This window comes from Tupaia chinensis, unplaced genomic scaffold, assembly GCF_000334495.1.
Source record: "Tupaia chinensis unplaced genomic scaffold, TupChi_1.0 Scaffold000569_1, whole genome shotgun sequence".
Classification (NCBI taxonomy): Eukaryota; Metazoa; Chordata; class Mammalia; order Scandentia; family Tupaiidae; genus Tupaia; species Tupaia belangeri.
This window is the reverse complement of record NW_006160083.1, coordinates 3,912,607-3,921,260: the sequence shown is the minus strand read 5'-3', so window position 1 is coordinate 3,921,260 and position 8,654 is coordinate 3,912,607. Positions and strand designations below refer to the sequence as shown.

The 8,654-nt window shown below is 37.2% G+C and overlaps 1 pseudogene; it reads right to left on the bottom strand.

Annotated features, from left to right (window-relative positions):
• Window positions 1-6,497: 6,497 nt before the first annotated feature.
• On the bottom strand, window positions 6,498-7,019 carry LOC102500501 (40S ribosomal protein S11-like; annotated as a pseudogene).
• Window positions 7,020-8,654: the final 1,635 nt, after the last annotated feature.

Here is an 8,654-nt window from a genome sequence, read left to right as displayed (position 1 = left end):
GTTTTGTGGTTGTTTTAAGAATTATTTTAATTTTATTTATAATCATCATCATTATTATTTTTTATTTTTTGACCAGAGAAAAAGAGAGAAAGAGAGGGAAGGCGAGAAAGCAAGCTGCCAAGTCCAGGACTTGAACCACAGTCAGCCATGTGAGAGTCTAGCACCCTAACCACCACACTACCTGCCAGCTCCCCATATTGAAGTTTTGCTGACCACAAGACCACAGCCCATGCCTTTATTGCTTGTACTATTTTACCCAGTGGGATGTCTTTCTTTCAAATGGAACTGTTTATTGTTCATTATTAAAGGTCCAGTTCAGGGACCAGCAGATGGTGTGGATGGACTCCCACATGACCAACAATGGTTCGAATCTCAAACGCAACAACTTGAAACTCACAAGCGTGTGTGTGTGTGTGCATGCCCAAAATCCCAAGAGGAGATTGGAGGAGAAGGGATTACAGCATGGCCATCCCCCAGGGAGTGATTCATGCTTTCAGACTCTCTGTCTCTGTCTCTCCAGTGAGTGCATGCACCCTATAGCAAAAAATCTCTCTTTAAGAAAAGGTCCAGTTCAGGCACCAGCAAATGGCATGGGGGATTTTTATGGGCCAGCAGGTGGCATAGTGTGGTTAAGGCTCTGGATTCCCACATGGTCAACCATGGTTTGAGTCCAGAACTTGAAAATCACACTGGGTGCATGTGCGTGTGTTCCTAGAATCCCAAGAGGAGAATGGAAAAGGGACTGTGGCATAGTCATCTCCCCAGGGGGTGATTTCTCACTTTCCCTTTCTCTGTGTCTTTTTATCTCTAGCAAGTGCATGGCAAAAACACCCTATGGCTAAAACCAAATAAATAAATAAATAAATAAAATAAAAGAGGCCCAGTTCAAATACCACATTCCCCCATGAGCCAGTTGTAAGGTTCTTTTCCTCTTCAGTTCCAACAGCATTAATTCATACCTTTCTATTGATTTTTTTTTTTCAAAGAGGTTTTCGCTATAGGGCACGTGCGCTCGCCAGACAGACAGAGAGAGAGACACAGAAAGCGAGAAATCACCCCCCATGGGGGGATGGCCACGCCACAATCCCTTCTCCTCCATTCTCCTCTCAGGATCTGGGCACACACGCACATGCGCGGGGCGTGAGTTTTAAGCCACCGGGTCCAAGACGCAAACCGCGGTTGAATATGTGGGATTCCAGCGACATAGCCATTATGCTAACTGCTGGTTCCCGACCATTCTATTGATCTTTATCACATATTTCTTTGTCTGATTTGCATTATATGTCTAGAACCTTATCTTTAGAATCCTCAGATTGCTTAATGTGGCATATTACAGATGCTTACCAAGAACTGACTGTTGTATGGTGCCCATAGATTACAGCATCTACTTGTAGGTGACACCCAGGAGATTGAATCTGTTAATTCAATGCACATGCCTTATTTGTGTGGCCCACACCCACCCTCACAGTAGGCAGTACTGGATAGATTTATCTAAGCAGATCATTTGTTTTGCATCACCTTGATAAATCTTCTTTCTCAGAAAATGCAAACATAAGGAACCTGGAAAAACCAAATAGGAGCAGCTTTGTTTTTTCTGGAAGGAGAAAACTTCATTTCTTATACTTGATTTGATGTATTCCTTAATGGAATAACAGAAGGAAAAATAGGCTTTGGGTGACATGACTTCAATAGTTTACTGAGAAGTTTCTATGAGGTGAACAATCAAAAAACAAATTATTTTAAAGCAGTTATGGATAATCTCAACTGACACGAAATAGGACAAAACCTCATTGCAAATAAACAACTTTGAGTAGGAATAATGGTTGGAAATTCACAAACATGAAGCTATACCAATTTGCAACTTCTGCTAAAACAAAGTAGATGACCTTTGGATTTATTAAAACTATTTATAAAAGTTTGTGGGGCTGTAGATTAAGAATAAAGTATTATAGAGACCAGCAGTTAGCGTAATGGCTATGTCGCTGGACTCACGTAGTTGACCACGGTTCAGGTCCTGGACCCGGTGGCTTAAACTCATGCCAGACATGTGTGCATATGTGCCCAAGATCCCGAGAGGAGAATGGAGGAGAAGGGATTGCGGCGTGGCCATCCCCCCTGGGGGGTGATTTCTTGCTTTCTATCTCTCTGTCTCTCTCTGTCTGGCGAGCGCATGCGCCCTATAGCAAAAACCTCTCCAAAAAAAAAAAAGAATAAAGTATTATAGAATTGGCAAGATGTAAAATCCATTGCTTGATGTCTAGAGCTACAGAGTCTACCTTAAATGTTGAAAGGAGGCCCTCTGTTTCACAATGGAGGACTGCATGATACATAATGTTAAAGGAAAAAAGGCACATAGATCAAAGACCAGAATCATCACAGTCAATATAAACAAAGATGTCAATTGGCAAGCAATATTTGCCATGAATAATTAAATGTAGGCTTGACTGGAGCCAGACTCCAAGTAAGCCCTTGATGTAAAACCAAACACATTGAATAACCTCAAGGGAAGTTCCCCATGTGTTAAATGGAAACCATAGTTGCTCTTGGAAAGAGAAAAAAAGCTGACTACATTTCTGATGTTATCACTAGAGAGTCCTGCCCACCTGCTCAGTGATTGAGATGCCCAGTCTTTCTTTTTTCCCAAATTAAAATCATATAAATACAACGTGGTAATTACTTTCTAACCAACTCACACATTTTATTGAAAACATTTGTGATTGCCTAAGGGACACAGATGATTAAGACTTACATAGTCCCTTTCCTCAAGGAGCACATATTATATTATATTAACAATAATTACAATCAAAATAATACAATAAAAGAAACAACATAGGCATTCTCTTATCTGATGTAAAGTCAGGCCTCCAACATTCCGATTTCATTACTTTGGAAATTCTAGGTCATGCATCTGTATTGGGTCATCAGAAAGATACGCTTTTCTATGCAAAAATGTGTCATGACTTTCCTGGTGACCCAATATTGTAAAAATATGTTTTGTCAATCTATATAAAAACAGTTGACTGAAGTTTAAAATAGGATAGTGTTAGGGCCAGCAGGTAGCATTACGGTTAAGGTACTGGACTTCCATATGGCTGAGGCAAGAGCCCTGGACCTGGTGGCTTGCCTTCTCACTTTCTTCATCTCTCTCTTTGTCTCTCTCTGGTGAAATTAAAAATAAATAAATAAATAAAATTAATAATTTTAAAATTATTATATTTTTAAAATATAGTTTAAATATTAAAATCAGAATATTTTTAAATTAATAATTTTTAAATAATATTTTATTGGGGCTGGCCGGTGGTGTGGTCATTAAGGATGCTGGACTCCCATATGGCCAACTGTGGTTCAAGTCCCAGACCTGACAGCCTGCTTTCTCACTTTCTCTCTCTCTCACTCTCTCACTCTCTATCACACACACACACTCTGACCCTCTCTGGTCAAATTAAAATAAATAAATAAATAAAGTTAAATAAAATAATCCTTAAAAAGTTGATGTAATATGATCTGTGCTTCTTGAGGAAAGGGACTGTGTAAATCAAGATCCCACAAAGAGAACAGAGGAAAACGAATTGCAGTGTGACCATCCCCCCAGGGAGTGATTTCTCACTTTCTCCCACTGATTCTCTAAGTGGAAATGCCATATGGAAAAACAACAAGAACAAAAACTTCAAAATAAATAATAAAATAATGTGGATAATGTAGTGTTGAATCTATTCATCAGCTTGGAGTGAATTGACATCTTTTTTTTAAGGTTTTTGCCATAGAACATGTGTGCTCACCAGGATAAAACAGAGAGGAAAAGTGAGAAACCATCCCCCAGGGGATTAGCCACACTACAGTCTCTTCTCCATTTTCCTCTTGAGATTTTGGGCATACACACACACACCAGTATGATCTTCAAATTACTGGGTCCAGGACTTGAAGCATAGTCAACCATGTGGAAATCCAGCACCTCAACCACCATATCACCTACTGGCCTGTGAACTGAAATTTTAATATTTAATTTTACAAACTATGAACATGGTATATATTTCCATTTATTTGAGTCTTCTTTAAATATCAACAATATTTTCAGTGTAAAAGTCTTGGAAATCATTGGTATATTTTTTGAGTATTTTGTTTGGAGGCACTACTGTAAATGGAATTTAAACTTAATTTTCTTATTTGTGGATGGTATATAAAATACATTTTTTATGATTAAATATATGACATATAGTACATAAAATACATATTATAAATAAATATGTATTATTATTTTCTCATAGTTTGTTGATGTGATGGATTAAGTTAATTGATTTTTCGGATGTCAAATCAGTTTTGCATATCAGACATAGTGTATAGGTTTTTATACATTATACTTACATTGTATAATGTATTTTGTTTGTTAATATTTTGTTGAGGATTTTTGTATCAAGTTTATGAGAGATATTGATTTGTAGTTTTCTTTTTTCATATTATCTTTATCTAATTTTGGTGGCAAGGTAATATTAGCATCACAAAATGAATTGGAAAGTGTTTTCTGCTTTCCAGAATAGATTATATAAAGTTGAAATGAACTCTTCTTCAAATGTTTTACAGAGTTTTCTAATGAAGTCATTTGGGCATTGAAATTTATATTTCAGGAGATTTTAGTTATTATTTTAATTTTTCTAATACATATAGAGCTATTTAGGTTATTTCATATTTGTTGAGTTTTGGTAGATTGTAGTTTCCAAGGTATTGGTCCATTTTTTCTAAGTTGTCAAATTTACAAGAATAAAGTTGTCAGTAATATTTTCTTATCTATTTAATGGCTGCATGATTTGTAGTGTCAGCTTTTTCTTTTTCTTTTATTTTTATGGTAGAGAATTTTGCTATAGGGCACATATGTTTGGAGAGACAGAGACAGACAAAAGTGAGAAATCACTCACCCCTAAGGGAGATGGCCATGACATGATCCCTTCTCCTCTACTCTTCTTGGTATCTTGGGCACATCCACACACACACCCATCATGAGTTTTAAGCTACTGGATCCAGGACAGAACCATGATCGACTACATGGGAGTCCAGCAACATAACCATTATGCCATCCCATATGTTGGTCCCAGCATTTTCATTTCTGATCTGAAGATTTTTTTCCTCATTATTTATTATTTTTTTAAGAATCAGAGTTTTTTGCTCATTAGTTTTCTTTATTATTTTCATATTTTCAATTTCATTGATGTCTGCTCTTTTATTTAATTTCTTCTGCTAGCTTTGAGTTTATTTTGCTCTCTTTTTTCTAATTTCTTGAAATAGGAATGTAGTCTGTTGCCTTTATATGTTTTCTCTTTCTCTTTTTGAGTTTATTTATTTAATGAAAGAGAGAGAGAGAGAGAGATACCCTAAACTGTATCTAAGTCTGCAATCCTCCTCCCAGCATTTCCAGCTGACCTGGATCATGGGCGTGCATATGTAAGCCAATTCAGAAACTGAATCCCAGTCTCCCATATGGCTCTGTTGTCATGGAGTGGCACACTATCACTGCACCACTGTGGCAGTTCCCTTTCCTCATTTCTAATGTAAGCATTAGTGCTATACATTTTTCTCTCAGCACTGCTTTAGCTGTGTTCCATGAATTTTAATTAGTAGTGCTTTCATTTTCATTGAGTTTGAGGTATGTTTTAAATTCTTGTGAGACATCCTTTTTTGAGCCATTAATTATTTAGGTTGTTTTACTTAATTTCTTTTATGCCTTAGAGATTATCTATTGCCTTCCTATTATTGATTTCTTGTGATCAGAGAACATAATCTGTATAACTGCAACTTCTTCAAATTTGTTGTTTTATGGCCCAGGATATGGTCTATCTTGATGAATGTGTCATCGGCTCTTCTGCTGTTTCATTCTATATATGTCAGTTAGGTCATATTGGTTGACTGTGTAACTGAAATAGCATTTGTAGCATGTGCCAGTAGGGATAGTGGATTTGTCTTATTCTTCCTTTCGGCTCCACCAATTTTTGCTTCATGTTTCATTTTGAAGCTCTGTTATTTTGTGCATGCATATTCAGCATTTAAGATCATCATGTCTTCCAGGAGGATTCATATTCTGTTTTCATTATGTAATGCCCTTTTTGTCTCTATTAATTTTCTCTTTCTGAAACCTACCTTATCAGATATTACTGTAGACACTCATGCTACTACTGATTGTTTGCATGGTATAACTATTTTTTTTTGAGAAGTTTTTGCTATAGAGCGCATGCACTCACCAGAAAGAGAGAGACAGAGAGACAGAAAGTGAGAAATCACTCCCCAGGAGTATGGCCACACCACAATCCCTTCTCTTCCATTCTCCTCTCAAGATCTTGGGCACGCACACACACGCACCTGGCATGAATTTAAGCCCCCTGGTCTGGGACTCAAACTGCGGTCAACTACATGGGAGTCCAGTGACGTAGCCATTATGCCATCTGCTGGTCTCCCTTTTTTTATGGTGAGAAATAACTTTATTTTACTGGGGAGCAGGCAGGCGTTCAGGCTCAGAACTTCTGGAACTGCCTCTTGGTGCCAGTGTCCTTGGTGATCTTGAGCATATTGACACAGTCTTGCTCAGCGGCCAGTACTTGCCCAACATGACAATGTCACCAATCTGGACATTTCTGAAGCATGAGGACAGGTGCGCAGACATATTCTTGTGGTGCTGCTTGAAGCAATTGTGTTTGTGGATGTAGTGGAGGTAGTCCCAGTGGATAACAATGGTTCTCTGCATCTTCATCCCGGTCACCATACCAGACAGAATCTGTCTTCAAATAGAGCTGTCCCTGGTGAAGGGCCATTTCTTGTCAATGTAGGTATGCTGATCGCCTCTTTGGGAGTCTTGAAGCCCAGACTGATGTTCTTGTAGTATCTTGGGAGCTTCCCCTTTCCAGTTTTTCCCAACAGGACCCTCTTCTTGTTTTAGCTGTGTTCCATGAATTTTAATTAGTTGTGCTTTCATTTTCGTTGAGTTTGAAGATGGTTGACTGCTTTTGGTAGGAATGTTCAGTCTGAATGTCCACCATTTTCCTGGCCCACATGGTATAACTTTTTCCATCCTTTTACTTTCAATTTACCTACAGAGGTTTTTATATGCAGCATGTAGTTGGGTTATAATTTCTTATATCCTCTACCAATATGTCTTTTTTTAGTCTATTTAGACAATTTATTTTTAAAGTAATTAATATGTTACCACATAAATCTACCATAATATTTGTTTTCTGTTTGCTCTAGATCTTATTTCACTGTTTCTGTTCTTACTTCCTGTGTGTTACTTAAACATTTTTGGAATTTATTGATTTAGTCACAGTTTTTTTTGAATACATACATTTGTATAGTCTTACTTGGTATATTTATAACTTATAACATCTACTGATATTATTTTATCTTTTTGAGTAAGACAATCCAGGACCTAAAATAATTCAACTTAGAATTTTTCAGCTTTATGATGATTTATTGTTACATAACTACATTGTAAGGCAAGGAACTTCTCATAATATGATGGGGTTACAGTCTCTATTGAATGCATACTGCTTTCATACCACTATAAAGTAGAGAAATTAAAGTGAAATCATTGTAAGTCAGGGACTTCCTGCTGTGCTGCTAGCATTAAATGCCTTTTCAAAATATTTTCACCTTACAATGGGAATTCATGGTTGACAGTTGTTTTCTTTCAGCACCTTGGAAATAATGTGATACTACTTTCTGCACCATCCCACCCCCGCCCCATCCCCATGGTTTCTGATAGTAAATCTGCTGTCATTTGAATTGGTGTTTTCTATACACAATACATTGTGTCCCTCAGGCTGCTTTTAAGATTTTTTTCTTCTTTTTCTTCAGTTTGCAAAAGTTTAATTATTATGTGTCTTGGCACAGGTTTCTTTGAGTTTATCATTTTTGGAATTTGCTCAGCTTTTTATATTTGTAGGTTTGTGTCTTTTGTCAAATTTGAGACATTTTCAATCATATATTTTTTAATACTCTATTAGCCTCACTACTTTTCTGCTCTCCTTTGGGACCCTGATATGGACACTGAATCTTTCATTGTTTCCTACAGGTCCCAGAAGCACTTTTAGGGGTGAGGGGCTGTTTTCTCTCTGTCGTTCAGAGTAAATTCAGTTGTTCTATCTTCAAGTTCACTAATTGTATCCTCTCTCATCCCTACTCTATATTGAGCTTATCCAGTACGTTTTTAATACGTATTTGTTTGTTTACTACAGAGCACATGTACTCACCATAAAAAGACAGAGGGAGAGAGAGAGAAAGCGAGAAAGCATCTCCCGGGGAAATGACCACACTGCAGCCCCTTCTCCTCCACTCTCCTCTCAGGATTTTAGGCACATACATGTATATGCACCCAGCACGTTTTTCTAGTCACAACATGTAGGACTCAAACCATGCAGTTCGCCACGTGGGATCCAGCCACCTTAACCACCACACTATCTGGCTAACCCTTAAATTTTTTATTATTGCATTATTCAGTTCTATGATTCCCATATTTTACAATTTATATTTCTTTACTGAGATCTTTTTGTAAATTTTTAATTTATTTTAATTTTTATTTATTTATAATTGACTATTGAAACAATTTTATAATAGATGCCATAAAATCTGATTTGTTGGGGCCAGTAGTTGGCATGATGTTTAAGATGCTGGACTCC